At 36.4% G+C, this 27,671-nt stretch overlaps 1 long non-coding RNA gene across 1 annotated transcript; it reads right to left on the minus strand.

The window, feature by feature from the left end:
• Window positions 1-416: 416 nt before the first annotated feature.
• On the minus strand, window positions 417-27,657 carry LOC143676307 (uncharacterized). The gene is made up of 3 exons (XR_013171990.1): window positions 27,549-27,657; window positions 7,687-7,820; window positions 417-688 (listed from the first exon to the last, which is right to left on the minus strand). It is a non-coding gene; the product is annotated as an uncharacterized LOC143676307 (long non-coding RNA).
• Between the last annotated feature and the right edge of the window lie 14 nt (window positions 27,658-27,671).

Raw genomic sequence — 27,671 nt, forward strand, 5'->3', positions numbered from 1 at the left:
CTCTGGGCCTTTGCTTTCTTCATTCATCTATTATAGTCAACAGCTTCATAGATGAACTAGCATTTCAGATTTCATGTCCATCTTCTAAGCTGGATCCCATACTGTCTAACCTTATTTTTAACTCTAAAGCCTAACTGATGGACTTCAAAGAGGGGTATGGGAAAGAGGTATAGCAAAAGTCCTTAAATCCATATTCCAATCCAATCATTATCAATAGATTGAATATAAGAAATATATCTCACATAGACAAGTACTATTGTTTTAAAATGTATGTAGATGCTATTAATTAAATAAAACATTTTAAATTGTCCTGCACTTATTATACCTCTTTGTCATTAAGTATATTCTCTATCAACAGTTACTCAACTACAACTACTATTGTAATTTAGCAAGCAGGGCTTTATTTCACAGAAGGACCATGAATAAATAGAGATACAAGTCTGGCCACTGTCACAGAGGCCAGAAAAACAGTGGCTCAAACAATGGGCTCTGATTTCTTTCTCATGTAGGAGTTGGAGCGAATGCAGTCCAGGAGTCATACAGCAGCTCATCAGTGTGCTGGATTGAGGCATTTTCAATTTTGTTGCTCTCTCGTTCTCAAGATGTAGCTTCCAGACCATGGTCTACGATGGTTTTTGCAGCTCTTACCATCGTGGTTGCTTTCTGTTCAAATACCATCCACCAGATCCTAAAATATATGGCCAGACATAGGAACAAATGTAGCTAGGAATGTGCGCAGTTAAAAGTTGGGGGTTCTAAGGGGTGCATGCATAGTTCAGTGGTAGAATGCGTGCCTGCCGTGTGGGAAAACCAAATTTGTCCCCATCCATGCACCCAAAAATAAAATAAAATGAACTTTGAAACCAAGCTTTATCATTGATTGTATACTTTGGATGATTACATGGTCTATGAATATATAATATATATCATAAAAAATAAATAATTAAAAAATAAGTTGGGGAATCTATTCCCAAAGAAAGAAGGGGAGAACCAATACTGGGGGACAACCAACAGCCCTCACCAATCCACTTGGGAGAAAGTAATGGGTATTTGCAAAAGGTTTTCATATTCCTGGTTATGAAGCTTGTTATCAGATCATTTTCAAGATAACATTTCACACCCTTTAAGTTTTGTGGTTCCTGTCTTTAGTCCATAACTCATCAATTCTACTTTTATAATTGGTCTACATCCATTCACTAAATGTGTGCAGTGAAGAGATTTTAGAGTCAGTACAAGAACATTACAAACATTGAGGTCAGCAGGAAACTTTAACAGTATATGGAGGGGGGAAAACAAATTTGGGAGTGACTCTTCTGCTAGAATGAGACTTTTAACCCCCTTTCTCTGATGACAGGCTATCCAACTACAACTAAGAGGAAGAAAAATTAGAGTAGATTCTCAATATTGCTAAGACTTCTAAACTTATTTGCACAGAACTACAGCCAAATTAGACTTTGTATAGCTTGAAAACCTGGTGCCCTTCTTTAAAGCAGATTCTTCTCAAATGTCAAGGTCTTCATAAATGTTAACAAATATGTACTGAACTTTGCAGCTGAAACAAAATAAAACAAGTCAAACCACCAATACAAACAACAACAAAAACAACCAATGTTGCCAAATAAAAAAGGAAACTGGTGGGGGGTGATGGTGAAAGAATGAAAAAAAATGCAAAGAATTTGTATCGCTAGTGCTAAAATTATTCAGAATAGTATCCCTAAAGTAATCCTGTGATTCATCTCATCATTCTTTAACTTTTTCCTGAGCCTTATTAAAAACATTTGTGTTTTTATGGGGGTAGTCTCCCATAAAAGAGAATCCTGGGTAGTCTCATGTGTCCCTCAGATTCACTGTCCATCTTTCCCCTCCCTGCTCTTACCCTGGAGGCTGGCCTATATGGACAGCCTCCTTGGGTTTGCTTACTTAGTAGCTTCTTGCTGGATTCCACAAATGAGAGGCACCAGCAGGACACCAGACAATGGGAGGAGAGTGAAGTTGCTTATTTATTCCTCTGGTTCCCGTCACGCAGACTACATGCTGGCAGTGCCTGTCGTCCTCTACTAAAGCTCATAGTTCCTGTCCCCTGGTCCTCTCCTACTGCAACAGCCATGGCTGCCTTCCCCGCTCCCTTGGGCCTATAGGAGATCTAGGTAGCCCCCTTTTCTTGGGTCCTTTAAGCTGTCTACAACTTTATAATTTAATGAACTCCTTCATTAAATTCTCAATTGCCCCTTTTGAGTGAGCTATCTGTTTCAGGCTGGGCTCCTGATACCATAAGGAAGAAATGACTCACTCAGCAAAAAACCATTCCTACTAGTCCAATAGCTACTAGGCCATTCTTGATTTTGAAACTGTTTTCCTTTCTACCTCCTAAACTTGGATCAGTGCTCTTTTTTAAAACTTTCATAACCATTTCCAAATCAGCCACATGGCTCTCCTTATTAAAAACACTGGCTATCATTTCCCAACCTTGTCCATTCCCCCACTTTTTTTTTTTTTTTTTGATCATGGAATAGGCAACCACACCTCCCTGCCATTCCCCCACTTTTGAACTGCTCATGTATTTGTAAGCCATTTCTAAATTTACTGATGCTTGCCCTAGAGTTTTCTTTTTCAGGGCTTTTAGAGTTTCCGTTATGGAGACAGTTTTTTTTAAATCTACTTTCTGTACACATTCCCTGAATATGTTTCTTAAGCAGTGGGTATGTGATATTTGTTATTTCAAGGAAGCAAATATCTCATTCTCTTTCGGCTTGAACTGGGAAATGAGGTGAATATAGCTAAACTTCCTCAAAATGTATTCCTCAAACTGCACTTTCACTATAAGCAGCACATTTGCAAATGAAATCATTACTCCTCAACTGCAGCATCTCTTAATGTTATGGGGCCCGGAGATTTCATCTTTGAACTTCTTCTCTACCGAACTCTTCCCTTGGTAATCCTCAACAAGACTCGTGGTTTTAAAAGCCAAATGGACACATTTTAACTTCAAACTTAACATATCTAAATCCAGACTACTAATCTGCCCTCCACCCCAAATCTGTGAATTCTCCAATCTTCCCCTCTCCATTATTGATAACTCCAGTTTCCAAGGCCAAAAATTTTGAAGTCATGCTTTACTCCTCTCTTTCTTTCTCACACCCTATAAATAATCCGTCAAGAAGTTCCATCAGCCCTATATGCAAAGTGTATACAGATGCCAACCCCTTCTCACTGTTTTCTCTGCTGCCATTCTGGTCTGGGCCATCACCATGGAGTGCCTGGACTACTGCAGTAGCTTTCTTGCTGGTCTCCCCTGCTTCTGCCTTTGTTCTTCTAGAATCTGAACAGACCAGCCAAAGTGCTTTCTTTTGAAACCTTGGTTATACCACATCATCCCTCTGTTCAAAACCCTCACTGGACTCTGCTTTCACATGGAGGAACTCCCAAAGGCCTTATATAGCCCACGAGGTCCCACAAGATGAGGCCTCTGCTGTCGGTCTGGCTGCATCTCCTGTTCCACTGCAGACACACCAGTCCCCTCGCCTGGGGATATTGTACCTGCAATGTCCTCATCTGCCAAGGTATCTACCTGGCTCAGTGCCACCATTCTCCACCCTGTCTGTCCTTCAAGTCTCTACTCAATGTTAACTTTTTAGGGCATGACTCTCTCCCTCCCATAGTTAGCTATCATAATTTGACATATTATATATTTCATATGCTTATTTAATACAGATTCCATGAGGGCAGGCATTGTTTCTTGGTTTCATCCACTACTTATTTTCAGCTCTTAAACCTGCGTCTGACATAAAGCAGGTGCACAATAAATATATGATGAATGAACGAACATATATTTTTATGTATTTTAAACAAAACTCCTTTCACAAAACAAGTGGGCAAGTGGAATGCCTCAAATAAATTATTTTAGAAACTCACATAAATGGAGTTCCAACCATGTGTTAGGTTCTGGGTAGCACTTTACAAGCATGATCTCAGTGAATTCTCATAGCTGTCCTATGAGATTGGTCTTATTATAACCAACTTACAGATGGGATGTTATATAACTTGCTCAAGAAGTGAAAAAGTCAGTAACCTCATATCTGACTGCAAAGTCCACTCTCTATTATGATTATTCCATACCTCCTTGAACTTAAAAAGAATAAAAATAAAATAGATGGACTAGAATTTTCATCTAAAAGGGCACAACTAAATGCCTTACTAAGGTTCTAAGTGTGTGAAAATTTTAATTCCTAGCTTTTAGAGGGAAAAAACTGGGTGTACCAGGCAAAACTCTGAACAGAGATTAGAGAGGCAGATCTGCACACCAGGAGATGTTGGCTAGAGAAACTCTGCTCTGAAAGCAACATCTTCTCAGCCCTATTCCTGTGGTCTACTCATTCCCACGTACTCCACCATCCAAAAGGATGAGAAATCATTTCAAGTTTGTGTTTACTGATTTGACCTGAATGTGTACAAGAAGACTGAGATCATTAAAGAAGTTCAGGAATAAAATTAGTGCTCTTTTTTTTTTAAAGAGCACCTCTATCTTTGTCAATTATGAAACAGTAGGGAGAGCCTTCCTTTGCCCTTCTGCTGGCCATTGGAAGCGATCTGGGTTTGGCACAGGCCCTAGTCTTCTCTGAGTCATCTTTGCTTTGAAAGATAAAATTCGCCCCACCATGTTTTAAAAATAATCCAAAAAAAGAAAGGTGGTAAAAGTTACAGTACACCCCAAGACACAAGGTAATATACCTGGGAAACATTTGCAAGTAGGTACCTGAAACTTTTAAAACCACATCAATAAAGGAAGAGGTATGTGAATGACTTGAATATTCAAACTTCAAGTATGTTGGCAAATCAGAAGGCCTATAAAACAAGGCAACACCCTTTATAACATACCCTAAGGTCTCTATCTCATAAACAGAGATTCTTAAGGAACATCTTGCATAAGTAATTCACATTTGGGGCCAGCAAAAGCCTCCTATCAATGAGGAATTTTAAGTGCCAGCTTCTTTCAGATAACATTCACAGGATAAATGTCTTAAGATTTCAATTCCTTGTCATTTGATCTGAAGTTATACTTGTTTTGTTTCAGAAGTAACGTCTCAGAATAAACAAAACTTACATAAAACTTAAGATTTTAGAAGCATTTTATATCTTGATTTTCTTTAGAAAATTTAAAGTAGAAGAATCATAAAATACCTGGATTCAAATATATCTGAAACAAGGCAGTAAAGTTAAATTTACCAAAGCAAAATCAAGATTTCAGTACTGATAGATACAAATCTATGTATTTACAACCTTTGGTTTTTCTATTGTACATCTTATATATTCATTGACACAACTTTCCAATATATCTGTTTCTGTTTTTTCAAGTTATTAACATAGCACAGCTTGTGATATACCTCATAGGAGAAGATTCTTCAGCACACCCAATTTCAGGTTTATAATGGCTAGCTCATACTAAGACTTGGGTGACAGCTGCAGCTCTCCAGAAACTAGTACTAAAAGGTGCTAATATCCCAGGAAGCACTTAAAGAAGACAAGTTGTCTCAGTCTAATTTAAGGTTGAGCACTGTATATAGAAAAAAGCTGGCAGAAATTCAGCAACCAGAATTCTGTGTCTCCTAGCAAAAGACAGTTGGACAACTCCTCTAAAAGATAGCAAGATGTTACTCAAAGTCAAACATTTGCTTCTCCATTTGCTAGCAAAAATTGTACTCTTTCATCAAATTCACTATACATTATTCTTTTAAAATTACATACCCATCACTAAGTGGCTGAGTTCACTACATATTTGAGCTAACATAATCAAATAAAGAAAACAGGTCTGTCTGTAAAGTCAATGCAAGCAAAATTAAAAGCCAAACTTAACAGATGAGATCAACAAAGGAGATCACTGTTAGGTGAAGAGGGTTTAGAAACTTCAGCTATGAGGATTTGCCATGCCCATTGCCAACAGAAAGCAACTCACTTAAGCCTCTTAAACAAAAATCCTAGTGAAAGTGGAATCTTGGTTGCATACAACCATTTTTGTTTTTGTTTTTGTTTTCCTTTACCATATGGTATTAAAGTTAAGCTCCATTGAGCCTTACATGAATATCTAGGAGATAGTTTTTTCATTTTTGGTAATAACAGTGGTAATAACAGGTCGGTAGTTTGGGATTAATTTTTTAAATAGAGAGAGTTATATAAATGTAAGATGCGATGGCAAGTGCGATGACTGAGATTAAGATAATAATGCACCATTTCTGTTTTTTTTTGTTTTTTTTTTTGTTTTTTTTTTTTTTAAAGGAAAGACAGAGAGAAGGAAGGAAGGAAGGAAGAAAGGGAAACATCTTTAAACACTTTCTTGTTTTATTGTATTTTGTTTCTCCGTTTTTGTTACATGGGCTGGGGCCGGGAATCGAACCGAGGTCCTCCGGCATAGCAGGCAAGCACTTTGCCCGCTGAGCCACCGCGGCCCGCCCACCATTTCTGTTTTAATACAATTCTCCTTTTGGGACATCCCTCCTAAAATGACCTACAGCTTTTGTACACTGTGCATTACCTTTGTAGTCAAGGGTACCAAAGAGTCTATAATACAACCATATTTGTCCTTCCTGAGATTTTCAGAAGGGACTTCCATCCACTAAACTTTACAAAAGCAAAATTTCTTCTCTACAGCATCCATTGCGATTTTTCCTGCCAGGTGCTATAATTACATATCTAGAAAACTGAAAAGAATCCACTGAAAAACTATTTAGCAAAGTAGCGAGGCACAAAATTCATACACAGAAACCAAACAAAACTCAGAATGACCATATAGTGGAAGAAAATACACACTTCAAAGAGTAAATAAATGATAAATTACACAGGAATACACTTAATAAGAAATGTTGAAACACTACTGGAGGGTATATAAGGAAATCTGAAGTAAGGGAAGATGTTCCTGGTTGGTATATTTAATGTCAAAAAGATGTCAATGCTTTCTATGTTAATCTGTAATTATAACACAAGTGTTTATTCTTTTCTTTTTTTCTTTGAGATGATTCCAAAGGTTTTTTATCAAATGTTAAAAAATATTACTGTGGTAAAATACATATAACATAAACGTTACTATCTTAATCATTTTCAAGCGCATAATTCATGTTAAATACTTCATAATGTGCAACATCACTATTTCCAAAATGGTTTCATGGCCCTAAACAGAACCTCTGCATTCAATAAACAATAACTCTTCCTCCCTCCGACCCCCAGTAACCTCTAATCTAACTTTCTGTCTCTATGAATTTGCCTATTCTGGTTATACATATAGTGGTAATGGTTCATGAATAGACAAACAGACCAAGAGAATATTGTAGAAAGTCCCAAAAGAATTCCAAGTGTATACTGCAGTTCAGTATATAATAAAGGTAGCATTTCAAAACAATGGGGGAAGAGACCACTTCAATAAATGGTGGTAGAATATTTGAGGGATAGATGTGGGAGTCATACCTCACATTATATTCTAGCAAAATCAGCATAAATTTCAAATGAATAAAATATTTACATGTAAAATAATCAGAGCATATAAGTAAGTACTAGAAGAAAGCACAGGAAATTAATTTCTAACATCTGTCTTAGTTTACCAGGTTGCTATGATGAATATGAGTTGGTGAGAACACCAGGAATTTATTGGCTTATAGTTTCAGAGGCAAGAAGTCCAAATCAAGGAATTAGAAAGCTTACTTTTTCCCAGATCTGTAGCATGCTGGTTGGCTGGCAATCCTTTGGGTTCGTTGGCTAGCATCTCTGCCTCCCTTCACATAGCCAAGTCCTCTCCTATCTCAATTTCCTGCTCACTTCTGGTTTCTGGCTCCTCCCTGGAAGAGAGAGCCAGAGGAGGAACAGGAAGTGAGAAGTTAGCAGAACTGGAAGAGAAAGGACAGGGCCTCGCCGTACGACCTGAGGCAGAAATCCCAAGGATCGCAGGAGTTGGCACCAGAACACTGTAGTCCTCTGGGAGGAAGCCCTGCCAGTATCTTGACATTGGACTTCTCATCTCTGAAACTGTGAGCTCCCATACGCTTGTTGTGTAAGCCAACCTATTGCGTGGTATTTGTGGTATCTGCTAAGAAAGAACTAAGACAACATCTCAGAGTAGAAAGTCTTTGTATTTATGACTCAAAATCGAGAAGCCGCAGTTAAAGAAATAATAAATTCAATGACATAAAAAAAATAAAGAAAATTAAAAGATTAGTGACAAACTGTGAAATTCTTATCATAGAAAAAACCAATCTTCCTAACATATGAAGAACTATTAGAAAACAATAAACCAGCCATATAACAGAGAAATGAGCAAAAAAAAAAAATACATTTCAAGTCATAGAAAAAAAAACAAATAACTTGAAAACGTAAGTAGATGATCAAGTTCACTCAGAATCAGAGAAATCCACATCAAAACTTTACAGAGATACCATTTTCAGGTTGGCAACGATCCAAAGGCTTCATAACACATTCTATTGTTTGTAGGAAAACAGGGCCTCTCAAATGTTAGAAAGAGTGTAAATTGATTCAATGTTATGGAAGGAAATTTCACAAGGTTTATCAAAATCAAAATGATGTATCCATCAACTCCACAATTTCACTTGTAACAATTTATCCTGCAAAAATACTTGCCCACATGTGAAATGACATTATGTGTAACATTATCCATGCCAGTATTGCTTGAAGTAACATAAAACTGGAAACTCATATGCCCATCAACAGGAGATTGGTTGAAAATTTTATAGTACATTTACACAGTGGAGAACTACCCAGAGGTTTTAAAGAAAAAAATGAGAAAGATCTGCATGTATTGATCATCAAGTTGCATTGTTACATGCACAAAAGTGAGGTATAGAATAGTGTGTATTATGTGCTACTTTTTGCAGTATTTCCTGGTATATGGATAAAGAAACTCTGTAAGATCCTTTAGGAAAATAGAATAATTATGGCTGCATTCATGTGTACATAAGTGAGTAAGAGAGCTCTGCAAATGGCAAATAGGGTGAGACCTAACGTTTTCCCCATGTTCCTCTTTACATTATTTTAAAATGTTGAACTCTGTGAATATATGACATTTTAAAGGAGAAAAAAACACTGTTTTTGCCAGGAAGAGCTGTTCCTTTATAGCCCCAGTTACAAGTAAGCCATTTGTTGTTGGGAAGAGTGGGAAGTCAATTAAAACTATCTTTTTCACTACCAGAAGGACTCTTTCTACTAAAAAGTATACTGCCCAAGCCACACTTTGGGGAAAGAAATAAGTAAAATACATACTTCTTTTGGTTGTTTTATCTAAGAAAAAGGGAATTATGCCCAAATGTTGTATTCCTCCTTTAAGTCTTCCTCTTCTTTTTAATCCTTCTTAAATAGTAAACAACTTTTCTGAACCTTCCTCATAACATGCTTCAGATTTTCCTTTCTTTGTAAATTGAATTTTTTTCTATTTTTGCTGATTTTGACATTAATCTTAGAAGTCTCTTTAATTTGTCCACAAAATTTTTAAAGTTCACTGTTTTAGATAGACACATTGTTTTAGTATAAGTCCATCAAATTAAAAGTATGGTGAAAGAATTACTTCTCAAATTAAATTGAGGGAACGTTTTGTATAATTAACCTCACCTTGTATTTGTTGCCTATGATTTCACACCCTGTTTTCAGTCTAACATTTTAACTATTTATCCAGGTCATTTCTCTCTTTTCTCTAGGATGTTAGCAAACTACCAATTCAACCACTTTAGTCTAACCAATATTCCGAATTCTTTCACCCAGGACATCAATAAAGATAGGAAGAAAACTATCTTCATAGCAGATTTCTACTAATTACCATTTAATGCATCTCTCTGGAAATACAGCCATGCCTAAGTCCTCTAACTGTAACTTTGCTAAATGGTTTAATTACCTAGAAGAGGTGTAAACCAAACCATACTACTGCAGTTCTTTGAAAGCTTCTTTGCTCTTCTTGCAAGTGCTGCAGCTAGTAATATTTCAATATAGATATACCCAGACCTGAACCCACTTAGATGGAAACGCATCTAATCTTCTTTCCAAAGGTTTCACCAAAGAATGAAATGTAGGAAAATCATTATAATACCAGTGTGATGACAGAAAAATAAACATCACTAATGTAAAATTATCTTCAGCTAATGTTTCAAAGGAGAGTTAATAACACACTTTACAGCTATTCTTATGTGGTAAAGATATTGTGGAAGAGATATGCTGGGAATTAGAAAAACTGTGAAAAGCCTATGTTCTTTTAATCCAGTCTTGTGGGGGCAGACATTTTGATTAGGCTGTTTCCATGGAAATGTGACCCCTCCCATTCAAGGTGAGTCTTAATCCACTTACTGGAGTCCTTTAAGGGAGAGACATTTGGAGAGGGATCAGAGCCAAGAGAAGTTAAGAGAGAAGGTAAACACCTGCGGAGACATGTGGGCTCGAAGGACCAGAAGACATCACCATGTGCCTCCCATGTGACAGAGGAACCCCAGATGCCAGGAGACTTTCCTCTGAGAAGGTATCCTCTTGTTGGTGCCTTAATTTGGACCTTTTCACATCCTTAGAATTTTAACTTGTAGCTTAATAAATCCCCTTTGTAAAAGCCAATCTATTTCTGGTATATTGCATTTCAGCAACATTAGCAAACCAAAACAATGATGTTTAGAGGGAGAGGGAGGGTGTGGTGTGGAGTTATATAAGTTTGCTGTATGGAAACAAAGTTTTAAAGAAACTCTGGGTCCAGACAGTAAAGAACATGGGAAAACAAGAGAAAGAACAAACTGAGGAAGGGCTCATAATTAAAGCTGAACTCAGGAATCTCTGCATATTATCACATATCCAAAGTAAAGGAAAGAAAATGATCATGAAATGGCACTGGACAGGCTGAACAGCAAGATGGCTACAAGAACTGCAGCTTTAACCTGAAGCTGGTCTGGGCAGGAAAGGATCCTCCATCTTCAAGGGTATAGTTTTCTGAGAAAGGTCTATCTGCCCTGGTCTTGAGAATGGAAGTAGAATTGACTAAAAAGAAAAGCCAGAGATTTCCAGGGTTTGGACTTGAGAGAGCAGCAACTGCAAGGAGGGAGATAGCTTAGGAAAGATGGTTTAGTGCTTTCAGCCTAGATTGAACTAGTGAAGCACTATACACTAATATCTCATTTCTTCTATTTAGTAGTTTGTTCTGAAATTATCCAAGAGATAGTAATATTAGTTGTGGAATTGAATAGATTGTGTGTACTATATTTTGGCTGATATCACAGAACAGACATGTTCCTGAGAAGAAAAGGGGGGTCAGGCTGTAGAGAGTTATTTGGAGGAGAAATCCCTGCCCCTTACCCTGGGATCCCAGAGTGATTGAGAAAGTAAGTTTTGCTTGGGATGAGGGGCAGAAAAATCCAGCTAAAGATACTTTTTCTCTGGGGTCTGAAATTAGTGCTTCATCAACCATTTAGAGTTTAATTGCAAAAACATAAATAAATTTCCCAAGCCCCTTGTTCCCTTTATAAATAGCACTTTCTCACTGGTATGCTATTCTTCATTTACCTAAAAAGCAAATTTAGGCTTTTTAGTAGTTATCCACAAATACATAGCAGCTTTGTGGATCCTGATTTATTTATTATTGTTATTTGTGGTCTCAGTATTGGTGTTGCAAATATACTTATTAAGTTAGTCAAAGATGCAGAGTTAGTTAACATGTATGTTACTTAAACATGACAGAATTCAGTCATCTTCACAAATATGATAAGTTTTAATGGGAATGAATGGAGATTAAATCACTTAAACAGAAGAAAGGGATATTAGAAATTTATATAAGCATGGAAGAATATTATTAGTAGTCATGATATATCAGAAGCAACAACAAAACTTTTATATTGTTCACTGACCAGATGTTTAAATACTGTGTTCCAGTTTAAAGTCTTATGACATAAGTGAGATGAAAGACAAAGATTTTTTTCTGATGGAGAAATATTCAGAAAAGTGTAACCAACATATGAATGCTTGGTAAATGACAGGCGGAAAGCCTAAATGTAGTAGGGTAATAGACATTAGAGAAAAGACCATTAAGGTAAGGATACATTTTAATATTCGTCAAATTTTAAGAAAGCAATCATAGATAATTGTGATCAATTTTTCTATATTTCAGTAGAAGCACAGAAAAATTAAGCTGCAGAAACAGAGTTTAAATATGAAATGACTTCCTTTTCATAATGACTACATGATATTGTGAAATATCACCAAAAGATATATTTAAGTTCGATGACAAATACTCCTCTATCTCACAGATAGACTCAAAAGAAGAAGTGCAAAATTCTTTCTATCCCTAGAATCTTGAGATTACCTATACAATTAAGGATTAAAATCATCCCTTAAAAATGATTTAATAGAGAGTTTTTTGATCTTGGGCACCAATCAAATTTTTATATAGTGATGACTAGTAATATTCTTTAATAACTGATATTGTACTAAGTGTGGCGGGAAGCATAAAAATCTAAGAGTAAGACACTTAAAGTTTGGGCTTGACCCCGCTATTCACAAATTCTATGATTCTACAACTGAGTCCCCTCATTTAGAAAATATAACATCTGACTTCAACAGTTTGAGAAATGATAAAATACCATATGTAAAAGCAGTCTGAGAAATGTAAAGCTTTGAACACATTTAAGCTTTTGTTATTGGAAGTAACAATAATACTAAATGTCTCAGTGGCACATATTTCTTAATTAGGAATATGAAACTTTTCTTTCACTCCTTAACCAAAACTCTGTAAGGCAATCTATATTTAAGAATTAGGGTGCACAGGGAATTCAGTGGTTAGAATGCCCACCTTCTATATGGGAGACCCAGGTTCAATTCCTGAACCATGCACCCCCCCTGCAAAAAAAAAACAAAAGAATTAAAGAAGGACCCTGAGGTTAACCATTTACTTTTGTTATTTTTTGACAAAAATATATATTCAAAAAATAAAGTTTACAAAGTTCATTGCTTGAAGAATTTTAACAAATAAATGTACTTGTGTAACCATGTCATGGTTTGAAACTGTATGTACCCTAGAAAGACATTCTTAAACTTAATCCATTCCTGTGGGTGAGGACCCATTGTAAGTAGGATCTTTCGATGGGGCTACTTCAGTTAAGGTGTGACTCACCTCATTCAGGATAGGTCTTAACTTCTTACTGGAGTTCTTTATAAACAGAATGAAGAGAGAGAGAGAAGCTGAAAGCAGCAAAACCCAGAAGAGGAGAAACCAAAAGATGCTACTACATGCCTTGCCATGTGACAGAGGAATAAAGGATTGCTGGCAATTTGATGATGCCTTGATTTGGATATTTTCTCTAGCTCAAACTGTAAGCTAATAAATTCTCATTGTGTAAACCAACCCATTTCATGGTATCTGCTTTAAGCAGCCTAGGAAACTAAAATAAATCTTCTTCCAATTCAAGATGTAGAACACCACCAACATCCCATAATATTCCATCAGCCTTCATCTCAGTCAACACCCTCTCCCTGAAGTTAATCACTATTGATTCATAATGACTGTTTTGGAAGTTCATGTAAATCAATCATATTGTATGTAGACATATCTTTTTTCTAGCTTCTTTGCCTCTATGATTTTTGTGAGCTTCATCCATGTTGTTGCATGAAACAGGAGTTCATTCTTTTTATTGCTGTAAACTATTTCACTTTAAGAATATATCACAACAGAAGTGCTTCGGGGATGGCAGAGATAATAAGCCTCTGAAAATTTTGTTCTCTCTGAAAGAAATTCAAAAACTGGCAAAAATAATCAAAATCACTTTTTCAAAACTCTGGGGGAAAAAATGAAGGGCTGCAGTGAACCAAAGAGCATTTATTCAAGAAACACAACCGAATCTTGGAAAGAGCCGTGAGCTTTGTGATGTTTTAATTTGCCCTATTTCCATCCTCCCCTATGTGGATCCCGTGTAGTCTTGAAAATCAGCAACCTTGTACAATGGAATGGTGAAAAGCAGACTAGCAACCACTGAAGGAGATAAAATGAGATTGAAACTCCCAGAAAAAGCTGAGTTCCCAGTGAATTGTCACTATTTGACCTGTGTGGCAGTTCCCTGGGACGAACCCAATCACAGAGCATGTCTTTCTTTTACCTGACTCAGAATTCTCTCAGTGAGGAGACTGCTTGTCTAAAATAATCAGTGGCAATTGTTTAACATCAGGGCTGCCTGAAGCAATGATACTGTTGGACCAAGAAGAAGCTTGCCAAAAAATGTATAAAGAAAATCTGGGGAAAGACATGTTCACATGGAGTACCAAATACCTTCAACATATTTTAGGGTATCTAAAACTACATGATTGTGCAGAGCTGGAAATGCCTTTGAAAGATCTGTGAAGGTTCAAATCTCTCACCTCTAGTTGAAATTGAGGCTCTATGTAAGCAGGTAGTGAAGGCTAAGACAGATGCATAAAGTGTCTGAGCAATGAGGATGTGCCCCAACATACAAAGACAGCATCCCTTGACAAAAGCTGGGAGATTTACTGGTTCAAGAAATTTAAGGAACTCTCCCTGTAATCATAAGAAGGCCTTTATGCTAACTGAGTGGAGATTTCAGTAGATGCTCTTGACAAAAAGTCACAGAATTACTCTGGGTAAGTCACTAAACAAAAAAGATCAATAACAAACAGCAACAATAACAACCTCTGTGGGGGGGAATCCTTATTTTGCAGTTACCCCATTGTGTTATTTTTAAAGTCCAGTAGTCAACAACAAAAATTGCATGGCACACAAAGACACAGCAACATATGGAAGTTAAACAACCTACTCTTAAACAGTCAGTGGGTCAGAGAAGAAATTGCAAGAGAATCAGTAAATATCTTGATGAATGAAAATGAGAACACAACCTACTCTTAAACAGTCAGTGGGTCAGAGAAGAAATTGGAAGAGAATCAGTAAATATCTTGATGAATGAAAATGAGAACACAACATATCAAACCAAGGGATGCAGTGAAGGCAGTGCTGAGAGGGAAATTTATAGCCCTAAATGCCTACATGAAAAAGTAAGAAAGAGCTAAAACAAAAGTCCTAGATGAACAATTGGAGAAACTACAGAAAGAGCAGCAAATTAATCCCAAAGCACACAGAAGGAAAGAAATAACAAAGATTAGAGTGGAAATAAATGAAATGCAGAGCAAAAGAACAGTAGAGAAAATCAGTAAACCAAAAGTTGTTTCCTTGACAAGATTAATAAAATTGACAAACTGTTAACTAGACTGTCAAAGACAAAAAGAGAGAAGATGCAAATAAACAAAATCAGAAATGAGAGGGGGGATTCATTAACAAGAACCCCAAAGAAATAAAAAGATCATAAGTGGATACTATGAGCAACTGCATGCCAAAAAACTAGACAGCTTAGATGAAATGAACAATTTCCAAGAAGAACACAAACAACCTACATTGAACCAAGAAGTAATAGAAGACTCAACAATCCAATACAATCATAAGAGACTGAATCAGTCATCAAAAACCTCCCAAATAGGAAAAGCTCAGGACCAGATGGCTTCACTGGTGAATTTTATCAAGAATTCCAAGAAGAATTAATGCCAATCCAGTTAAAACATTTTTAAAAATTGAAGAAGAGGAAATACTACCTAACTCAATCTATGAAACCAACATCACCTTAATACCAAGCCTGCTAAAGATACTACAAGAAAAGAAAACTACAGACCAATCTCTCTAATGAATATAAATGTAAAAATCCTCAACAAAATACTGGCAAATCAAATATAACAGCACATTAAAAGAATTATCCACTACGTCCAAGTGGGTTTTATTTCAGGTATGCAAGGGTGGTTCAACACAAGAAAATCAATTAGTGCAATATACCATACCAACAAATCAAAAGGGAAAACCTACATGATCACCTTGATTGATGCAGAAAAGGCATATGACAAAATCTAGCATCCTTTCTTGATAAAAACACTTCAAAAGACAGGAATCAAAGAAAATGTCCTCAACATGACATTTCACAGCTAACACCATACTCAATGGCAAGTTATTGAAAGCTTTTCTTCTTTTATCAGGAATGAGACAAGGATGCTCACTATAACCACTGTTATTCAACATTGTGCTTGAAGTTCTAGTCAGAGCAATTAGTCAAGAAAAAGAAATTAAACTTTTCTCAAATTGGAAAGAAAGAAGTAAAAATTTTGCTATTTGCAGACTATCAGGATCCTGTATTTAGAAAATCCAGGAAAACTATGAGCAAAGTACTTGAGCTAATAAATGAGCAAAGTGAAATACAAGAACAACATGTAAAAATCTGTAAGGTTTCTATACATTAATAATAAGCTATCCAAGAAGTAAAAGAATTAACAATCTAGGAATAAATTTAACTAAGGATGGAAAGGATCTGTACACAGACAACTACAAAACATTGCTAAAAGAAACCAAGGAAGACCCAAATAAATGGAAGGACATCCATGCTCCTGGATTGGAAGGCTAAATGTCTTTAAAATGTCAATACTACCTAAATTAATCTACAAATTCAATGTACTGACAATCAAAATTCCAACAGCCTATTTTACAGAAATGGAAAAGTTTATTATCAAATTTATTTGGAAGGGGAAGGGGCCCCAAATAGCCAAAAACGTCTTGAAAAAGTGGTATGAAGTGGAGGACTCATGCTTCCTGATGTAAATAATATTATAAAGCCACAGTGGTCAAAGCAGCATGGTACTGGCATGAAGAAAGATACATCAATCAATGGAATTGAACTGAGAGTTCAGAAATAGATCCTCAGTTATAGTCAATTTAGCTTGAGAAATAATTATTTCATCATACTTTTCATTTAATGAACTTTTATTAAAGCATCTGAAATAGAAAACCATGTGCCTTGCCATGTGGCAGACGAGTCAAGGATCACTGGCAGTCAGTCTTCCAGAAGAAAGCATTACCTGCATGACATTTTTCTTAACCTTACAAATGTAATTTAATAAATTCCCATTGTTAAAAGCCAACCGGGAGCCTGCCCATGCCAAAAAAAAAAAAAAAAGCTTACCCATTTTGATGGTATCACTTTCAGCAGCCTAGCAAACTAAAATATACTATCCAAAGAAATTAGGCAAGAAAAAGTAATGTAAAGAATCCAGATTGTAAAGGAGTAAGTAAAAGTCTCTCTATTTGTAAATAATCTTGTATATAGAAAATCCTAAGGAATATATGTGCACACACATGCTCACTAACATACAGACAAGCTAGTAATAATAATACATAAGCTCAACAAGGTTTCAGAACACAAAATCAATAAACAAAAATCAATTGTTCTTCCAGGGCAGGCCATGGTGGTTCAGTAGGCAGAGTTCTTGCCTGCCATGCCAGAGATCTGGGTTCGATTCGCAGTGCCTGTCCATGCAAAAAAAAAAAAAATTCAATTTTACTTCCATATACTAGCAATGAACAATCTGAAAATGAAAGTAAGAAAAATTTCATTTACAATAGCATCAAAAAAGAATAAATGTTTAGGAACAATTAACAAAAGTGCAAATCTTGTACACTTTAAACTACAAAATATTATTTGAAGAAACTAAAGAAGACCTAAATGAATGGAAAGACATGCCGTGAACATGGATTGGAAGACTTAATGCTGTTAAGATGGCATTACTACCAAATTGATGTACATATATAACAAAATTCTTTTCAAATCCCAGCTCTTTTGCTGTAGAAACTGATAATCTGATTCTTAAACCAATATGGAAATGCATAAAAACAATCTTGAAAAACAGAAGCATATTTGGAGGCTAATACTTCCTGATTTCAAAGCTTACTACAAGATTGCAGTAATCAAGACAGTGTGATGCTGGTATATGGATAGACATATCAGTCGATGGACTATAATTGAGAGTCCAGAAATAAATCCTTATGTTTAAGGTCAATTGATTTTGACAGGTTGCCAAGACAATTCAATGGAGAAAAATAGTCTTTTCAACAAACAGCATCAGGATAATTGGATATGCACATGCAAACAAATGAAGACGGACCCCTATCTCCATCAGATGGAAAAATTCACTCAAAATGGATGAGAAACCTAAATTTAAGGTATAAAGCTATGAAAATGTTAGAAGACATAGAAGTAAATCTTCATGAACTTGGGTTAACAAGTTCTTAGATACAACAACAAAAGGACAAATGACAAAAGAAAAAAATAGGTAAATTGGACTTAATAAAATGAAAATATTTATAAAGAACTCTTGTGACTCAATAATTAAAGGACAAGTAACCCAATTAAAAGTAGGAAAGGATTTAAGTGAACATTTTCCAAAGATATACAAACTTCTGATAAGCACAAGAAAATATGTTTAACATCATTAGTCATTAGGGAAATGCAAATCAGAACCACAATGAGCTGTCACTCCATACCCACCAGGATGACTGAACTAAAAAGACAGAAAGTAAGGGGCATTAGCAAAGATGTGGAGAAGTTGGAACCTTCATACAGTTCTGCTAAGATTATAAAATTGTGCAGCCACTTTGGAGAATAGTTTGGAGTTGCTCAAAATGTTAAACATACAGTTACCATAGGACTCAGAAATTCTACTCCCAGGTACACAATCAAAAGAAATGAAAATATATGTCCACACAAAACCTTGAATATATACGTCCATAATAGAATTATTAATAATAGCCAAAAAGTAGAATAATCCAAATAGCCATTAATTGATGACTAGATGAAGAAAAAAATGTAGACTATCCATACAATGAAATATTATTCAACCATTAAAAATAATGAAGCACTGATATATGCTATTACATGGATAAACTTTGAAAACATTATGCTAGGTTGAAGAAGCCAGTCACAAATGGTCATATATATTTCCTTTTTTTATGAGTGTCCAGAATAGGTGAATCCACAGAGATAAAAAGTAGATTAGTGGTTATCAGGGGATGTGGTAAGCAGGGAATAGAGAATGACTGGAATGAGGAGGGGATTCTGTCTATGGAAATGAAAATGTTCTAAAATTAGTATGATGGCTGCACAATTCCAAAAATACTAAAAACCACTGAATTGTACACTTTTCCAAAGTAAGTTTTATGCTTCACGAATTAAATATCAATAAAACTGTTATATAAAAAATATATGCCACACTGTATTTAGTCATTCTGTTGTTAATAGGTGATTTTTGATTTTGGCTATAGATAAACCTATATGAACATTCTTATACATGTTTTTGGTGGACATGCATTCATTTATCTTAGATCTAGAACTAGAACTGAATGTGCTGGGTTATATAGTAGTTATATATTTAACTTTAATAGATTTTGTAGTAGAAAGTGAAGCAGCAGTAATATAAAAATAAACTACTAGAGTCAGAAAGTGAATTTAGCAGTTTCCCTGGGTAAGAAGTCAATTTTCAATCATATTTCAATCTAACAACAATTGGAAAATGAAAATTTTAAAAAACCACCAATTTTAATAGTATCTTAAAACATCAACTATCTAAAAATAAGAATAAGAAAAGATTTAAAAACCACTACACAGAAAGGTACATAATACTAGGGAAAGAAATTAAAAGAGGTCCAAATAAATAAAGGCATATACTATGTTCATGAAATGCAATACTTAATATTCTTGATTTCAGTTCACTCCAAATCACCTCCTTAGATTTAATGTAATACCAATGAAATCCAAGTACCTTGCAAATTATGTATGAGGGTGGATTTGAAATAAGAGGGATGAGTCAGGAAAGAATTTATACAAATATTAAAATAAATTCACATAATTGCTGTTTTTTCTATATTTAGCCTAACTTATCAAGAGAAAATGGATTTCTAAATTATTTAGGTGCTTTTTTATTATTGTAAATCCATTATTCCATATATCCAAAGTCTATGGTCAGTATTGAAAAGCAACATCAAAACATTAGCATAAATTTCAGTGCTTTTTGTGACGCAAATTTTGTATTAATTTTTGAATTTATAACATGTTTGTTTTTTAAGAGAAAATGAGAGTTTGACAGTTTTGGTGCACAATTTTTTTCTAAGTGAAGGAAGTAGGTCTCTTTACAGAGTTACACAGGTCTTCTGAATGGGAACATGCTCCACTTAGAGCTCTGTTTCCTGCTTGAAGGGACAATTAATATGCTTACTACTTGTAAAACAGCATGGCTCATTGGACTAAGCTTTGAATCAGTAGTTTAGAGTTATAATCTCACTTTTGCTACTAATTCAATTTGTGCCCCTAGGCAAGCCATTTAACTTTTGTATTTGTTCATCTGAGAATGGGATAAAATTATCCACTTATTTGCAAGAGTAGCTAGTAATAACTGATTTTGAATATAAAGAAAAGCATACACTATATTCTGACAAGTTAAAATTACTACAAACATATTACAATTCAGTTTCTCCTAAAGGCTCAGTACTACTTTGATTGAAATTTGTCTGATCTAAGTTAAATGAAGCACAATAAAAGTGCCGTTAAGTGCTTTGTTCAATTTGCATGGTTAAACAAGTGGGAAAATCCAGTGAAGTTAACTCTGTGAAGACAATTTTTTTAATATTGAGGAAAATAATTTCCCCTACCCCAACCCCCACCAGTCTTTCTTTCGTGAGTATGCATATGTATTATTCTCTTTCTATCACCAAAGTACAAAACTTCACATTCACACAAAAATAACAGCAAACTCACATCTATTCTTTTCCTGTTCTTATTTCTAATTACTTAGACATAGATTTTAAATAATTATTATTCTTAAAAATTTCTCATAATTTTATCTCATCACAGATTCTTTAAAAATGCTCTCTCCATATTATAAAAGTGGGCAAATATTCAGAGCCTTCCTTTGTCTGGTACTTTATCTTACTTTGTACAATATGTGCAAAATATATAATATATCTGAAAAAATACAAAGAATGAATTTTTTATATACAAAGAAATTTAAAATGTACTTAGGAAAGTTCCTCTGAAAAAATTTTAAAAGAATACTTTTAAATGTTCAATAAAAAGGTTGCAATTGATTTCCTAAATTTGAATTTTATTGAAAATAGAGGACAATGAATTGACTCTTTATAACTGCTTCAGGTACATTTATTGTTTCTCTGAGACTCAGTTTATTTTCCTTACCTACAAAATGGCAAGAACATTAGCAAGGCTGCCATTCTCACAAACTGATAATGAGAATCGAATGAGAATGCATAAGGAAACTCTTTGAAAACTGCTTATCTTGTTAGAGATGCCATTGAGGAATTTGTCATCTAACCAGTTCCTGGTAACATTCTCCCACTCTTTCAGTCACAGCATTTTTACCTAACAAGTTTACTTTATATCCCAATTTTTGTCATAATTCTAACATCTTTGCAAACGATGCTCCAACTTGCCAAATGCTTCCACAGGATTCATGGATCTTCTCATCTGCAGTGACCATTTCTCTATTACTCCAACACTAACTCTTTAGACATTGTCATCATTAGGAGCAGCCCCTCTCTGAAACCTCTAGTTCTTGTTCTAGATCATAACTCCTATCTTTCTAGTTCATTTGCTAAAAGGCCTGCCAAAAAGCCATAGGGGACTTCTGGTTAACCAAGATGGTGATATAAGATGGTCAAGGGTGCCATGCTCCACAGAATCCTTGAACAACTAGCAAAAACTGGGACAGCCATCTCCCTCAAAACTCCAGAAAACAGTTAAAGAGTTAACTTGCAGTAACTGGGCAAGGGCTGAATCAAGAAAACAGAGCTATAGAAATGGTAGATGCTTGGGGCACACTTGCTGGGCCCCTCCCTTATCCCCTCCTAGGCACAATGTGGAACCAGTCTCTGCTCCCATTATGGGTCCCTGGCCCTGTTCCATAAGGAACAAAGAAACTCCCAGGCATACATTGGGGTTGGGGTTTCTATATGTTGGTGACAGTCTATCAGGTGGCAGCCTGAAAGAGTGAACCAGGAACCTCATCTCTGGCTCACCCTCTCAGAACGTGCCCTGGAGTCAGAAGTAGCTTGCAGAGAGCTAATGCAGTATAAGATACAATTAATTCAAAGTAGTCTGGGGCAAAGGATTACCTACTTTAAAGCATACAATACAGCACCCAGGAGAGGGGAAAGAGTCTTTCATAGGGATAGAGGAGGCATTTAAATTCTTGTAAATGGGGGAACTCCTAAGGCCACCAGTGAGTATAAGCCAAGTACAAGACTCAGGCTGGGAAAAAATAGAGAGGACCCTGCACTACACTTTCACCTTGGGCTGATCTTCTTGATAGGAGGGCTAAATTGTGAAGGAGAACATCAGCCAATGCAGAGTCAATTTACAAAGACTGTGAAAGGTGTTCTTTTGTTTTTGTTAGCTCCTCCTACTCAAGGAAATCTGTGTCATATAACTCACTGGATACAAACTTAAGTAACAAATAGCTCAGTGACTGATTTTTAGAATTAACACACAAACTATCTATACTGATTCAAGAAGAACAGACAAGCCCCACCAATATTTTTTTACCAATAAAAAGTAAAGAGATTGATTCAGTAATCAGAAACTTCCCAACAGAGAAAACCCCAGGACGATGGCTTCATAGGTGAATTTTACCAAACATTTCAAGAAGAATTAACATCAATCTTGCTCAAGCCACTCCAAAAAATTGAAGAGGGACACTTCCCAACTCATTCTATAAAGCCAGCATCACCCTAATTCAAAAGCTAGAGAAAGTTACCCCAAGGAAAGAAAAATATCTTTTATGAACATAGATGCAAAACTTCTCAACAAAATAGTTGAAAACCAAATCCAGCACATTAAAAGAATGATACCATGATCAAGTGGGATTTTCCCAGGTATGCAAGGTTGTTTCAACATAAGAAAATTGTCTAATGTAATATACCACATTAAGGGAATGAAGGAAAAAAATACACCATCATCTCAATTGATGCAGAAGCGATATTCGACCAAATCCAGCACCGCCTCTTGACAAAAACATTTAGAAAACTGGGACTAGAAGGAACTTCTTCACCATGATAAAGGGCACATGTGTAGAACCCACAGCTAACATCACACTTAATGGTGAAAGACTGAAAGGATTCCCACTGTCCCTACTGTTATTCAACATTTACTGTGCTAGACAGAGCACTGAGGCAAAAAACAAAAGGAAAAGGCAACCAAATTGGAAAGGAAGAAGTACAATTTTCCCTAGTTGCTGATAACATGATCCTATATAAATGCCTATAAATTCCTGGATCATTTTCTCTAAATAGAGCTCTACTTCCCACATTTTGCCATCCTTGCATTATTTTAACATGAATATTTATAGTAGCTTTATTTGTAATAGCCAAAAATTGGAAATGAATGGTTACACAAACTGTGTTACATCCACACCCTGAATTGTATTCAATGATAAAAAGAATGAACCATTGATTCACCCAATAACCTCCAGAGAACTGTGCTGAGTGATAAAAGCCAGCCCCCAAAACATACTCTTTCTAGTTTGCTAAATTGGCAAAAGCAGATATCATAAAATGTGTTAGCTTTAACTATGGGAATTTCTTAGCTCACAAGCTTATAGTTTTGCGTCTGAGAAAAAAATTCAGATCAGGGCATCATGAGGAGATACACTCTGAAAACTGGTTACTGGTGATCCTGGACACGTCTGTCACGTGGCAAGGCAAATGGCAGTGTCTGCTGGCCTCTCCCTTCACTTTCGGTTTTGTTGCTTTCAAATTCTTCCTTCTGTGGCTTTCTCCCCACCCTTGTTTTTCACCCCAGTATCCTGTCTGTTTTTATAAATAACCCTTTGCATTGTGCAATAACTTGTTTACTTGTTATTTTTCTGTCTTCTGTATGAGTCTGTAAGCTCAATGAGGGCAGACCTATATCCATTTCCTTCACCACTGAACAAGCAGCACCTTGCACAAATGCTGTATCTAATAATTACTTGCTGAATAAATGAATAGCACAGCTAAAGATGGGCAATATAATGAAAATGACCAACTCTTATACAGTCACTCACCATGGAAAATTATAGGATTATCACAGCAAAGATTTAAGATTTTTAGTGTGTCAAAGTGGATGTAGGGCTCTTGGGTATGTAGCCTATTTGCTACTCCAGTGCCACTCAGATTATCTATAGTGAAATTTCGGTTCCATTTGGGATTGGTTCAGCTAATGTATTTCAAAGTCTGGACTTTGTTGAGTAGGACTTCCAAGTACTGTAGGGCATTTAGCCTCCTAGTCTCAGGACATAAAGTGCCAGTGATACCACCCTTACCACTCATTATGCAAACCAACACCCTCCCCACTCCTTTTCCCCTATACACATTTCCAACTGCTGTGGGGGTAGAGTCAGTAGCACCATTATCCAGAACTGCTATGGGTGGGCGTTTGTTCTGCTATTACTGGGTAATGTTTAGAGTAAAAGTAGGCTCTGTGGTTATCACTCTGGGGAGGACTTGAGATCTAATAGCTATTCAAGAAAACTAAGGCGTGGTCATGAATATTAATTGCAGTCTTGGAAAAATGCTCCCCAAATTAGTTATTTTTATTTCTCACACATTTACTGGATTTTGAAGGGGGTGATAGTGGGGAGAAAAAGTCAAAAGTTACTCTTGGGATATTATGGAGAAGCTAATTGGTTGTTGAGATTAATATTACTTACTAGGTAATAGTAGCCTTTTTCTGCAAAGAGCTGGATACTTTATTTACATCCCAGCTAGTTCATCTTAACCCTTTTAACTTACTTTCTCCACCCTAAAATAATCTGCCTCTTTCATGTTTTGCCACTTATCCATTTCCACATCTTTATTTTCATTAGTTTGTATCCTTTTGACTATTTGGCACAATACAAATTTATTGTTGGAAATAAGTAGAAGGGGAGGAATAAGCAGTACTAAAAGCAAGGATATAGCCAGTTTTCTTTCCACCCTGGACACTTATGGAAAGGAAGATATTCATCGGTGTAATGCTGATTGTTATCTGCCTTCCTTTGACATACCAGGTTACTGAGTATTATGCCTAACAGTGTTGGAATATAAAATTTCGTTACCCATGCCTCTTAAAAAATGCCCTTGTTATCTGAACACAGGAGTAGACTTTAAAGAAGCTAGAAAACAACAGAAATATTTCTAAATCCTTTATCTAAGGGGACCTCAGTATTCCTCACACTACAAAGTGATTCACTCATCTTCTTGAAGATAAGCAAAAGAGATTTGATGTTATCTTGCTTGTGCATGGCTGTTGGTATGTCCAAAGGCAGGTGAATGTCTTAAGATGAATTTTCCCACAATATATGGGGTACTACCCAATCTCAAAGACAAGTTCAATTCCAGTCCTACTCCAAAGTTCGAGGTTTAAACTTAGTTTATACCTTTTTTGAGCCATATGAGTTTCTAGCACAAAAAGGAATTATACTTTATCGGCGAAGCAGTCTGTAACACTTCTTTACGTCTCCTCATTCAGTCTGCACATACTTGAAACTTGCATTGGAGTGGCTATAGGGCCGGGTCTTAAGTGGGGAGTGAGCAATTTAAGCTAACGCTATTTATTCCATAAAGACTAATGCCCTGGCAGACTAAATATTCATGTTTCCTTTTCCTTTCCTTTTCTTCTTAACCTTTTTTTCCCCAAATCCCAGTGTAAAGCTTAGGGAGGTGTTGGATTGGTGAATAAAAAAAAACTGATCCTAGGAGATAGGGAGGAAGAGGGGCAGTAGAATTTGCTGCAACTACCTTTATCTTCTTTTAAAGTTTTGGAACTCCAGTGGGAATTAGCCACATACTCCCCATGTTTAATTAGGGTAAACTGTTTTTTAAAAAAAAAAAAAACTAGGGGATGGGGTTAATGTATATTTAGGTACAGATTTAGATAACTGCTGTTACTGGATGTTAATAACTTCTGTGGAGCTATTTTAACTCTTTATTAGAAAAGGATATTTTAGTGAAGACTGACTTGTAACTCCTCTTTAACATTACAGAAAAACATTTTTCACCTTCTCATATTCTCATACTGGCAAATTGGGGTGGCAAGATAAGGAATATATTTTCAAGTTTTAGTCCAGTTCAAGTTATTCCAGTTATTCCACTTGCTCTGGTTTCACAATTCAAGAAATATTGAAGTGATGCAGAGATTAAGACAACAGTGAGACCTGATCCAGGGAATCAGATTCCCTGAATGACTAGAAGGTGGTTCTAAACAAAATATTCTTCCATTTCAGAAACATTAGCAGTGACTCTAGATTTGACCAGCGACGGGAAGGTTTATACTTACTCCTCTAACTAGTTCATAAAATTGGGAGCACCCTACAACATGAGATCATCCAGACACTTTGAAGACAAACCTGGGACTTATCTTAATTGTTGCATAATATCAGTCAAAATCTGAGCACCAACACTTGAGAACTGGAAATCTTGGAATGAGTTTAAAGAGCCACAATGATTATTAATAACCTTGACAAGCTGTAGAAATGGGTAGATAATTATAGGATGAATTTAATAGAAATACAGAGTAATTTAGAGGAAGAGAAAGATAAAACAGTACAAATACTAGGGAGAGGGCCTGGCTTTGTGGGAAAGTTGTGGGAATCAGTAAACCACAAGTGAAGTATAAGTTAGCCTTATAGTGTGGTTGCTTTTTTTTTTTAATTAAAAAAACAAAAATTCGTAGAATACATGTAACGACACTGTGTTTCAGAGAAAGGCTAAGTCATCTTTCACTGACCTATACACGCATTTATTAAGGTCTTATAAGCTAGACGCATCTGGGAGCTGGGATAAGATGAGGAAGCAGACAGACAAAATCCTTATCTTCACAGAGTTCACCAAAATTTATTAAATGACAGGCTCGGACCTTTAAAACTGTCTTTAGTTTGTGTTCCGTAGCCAACTTCGAGTATGGTAAATACTCTGAGCTCATCGAAGGGGGATTTTACATTTTGGTTCCCATTCCAAGCTTTGCACAGCACCTTGTAATCAATCAATACGGATTAAGAGTAAAAAGATGACCCAAATTTTGAAAAAGTAACGATTTGTCTGATCATCATATATGTCGATCGAAAGTGGCAAGTTTTTTTCTTCAGGGCGTGATAAATATTTGGAAACCTTTAGCGCGTCAACGGTTCTCCACACAATGCTTTGTGTATAAAAGACAACGGTAGGAATGGATTCAAATTGTTAATAATGGTAGTTGGTATGGACAACCTGACCGAGTAAATGGCTCGTCTTCCATATATTTATATATATATGTGTGTGTGTGTGTGTGTGTATATATAATTCTGTTTTTTCGCCGAAAGACAAAACGCTCGGCAGCCGCAGAGGTGGGACGTATTTCCAAGTCCGGAGGACAGACACTTGGTCGTGGGCACCAAGCACACCGGTGGGCTGCCCGGCAGGCGCGGGGACGTGCTTCCAACGCCAGCTTCCACCGGTTCGGCGCCGGGAGCCTCCGAGCGGACGAGGTGTCACCCTAAAGAAAAGGCAAGACGCCGCACACGCCCCTCGGAGGAGTCAACAGCCACCCGTAGCGACTGGGAGTCCTGTTTCTCTTGGACAGCCCCTCATCACTCGGACGTGTGCTTAAGAGAGGTCAGTGGGGTACGATTTGGAAACCAAGCGTACCAGGTGCACTTCTACTCACCCACCCACCTGGGCCCCTCAGCGAAGCCACGGCTAGGGGACATCCAGGAGCCCGCACCCTCTCTCGCGGGATCTCTCGCCCAAGAAGGCCGGACGCCGACGCCTCGCGGTATCAAGCCTCCGT

This window comes from Tamandua tetradactyla, chromosome 3, assembly GCF_023851605.1.
Source record: "Tamandua tetradactyla isolate mTamTet1 chromosome 3, mTamTet1.pri, whole genome shotgun sequence".
Taxonomy (NCBI): Eukaryota; Metazoa; Chordata; class Mammalia; order Pilosa; family Myrmecophagidae; genus Tamandua; species Tamandua tetradactyla.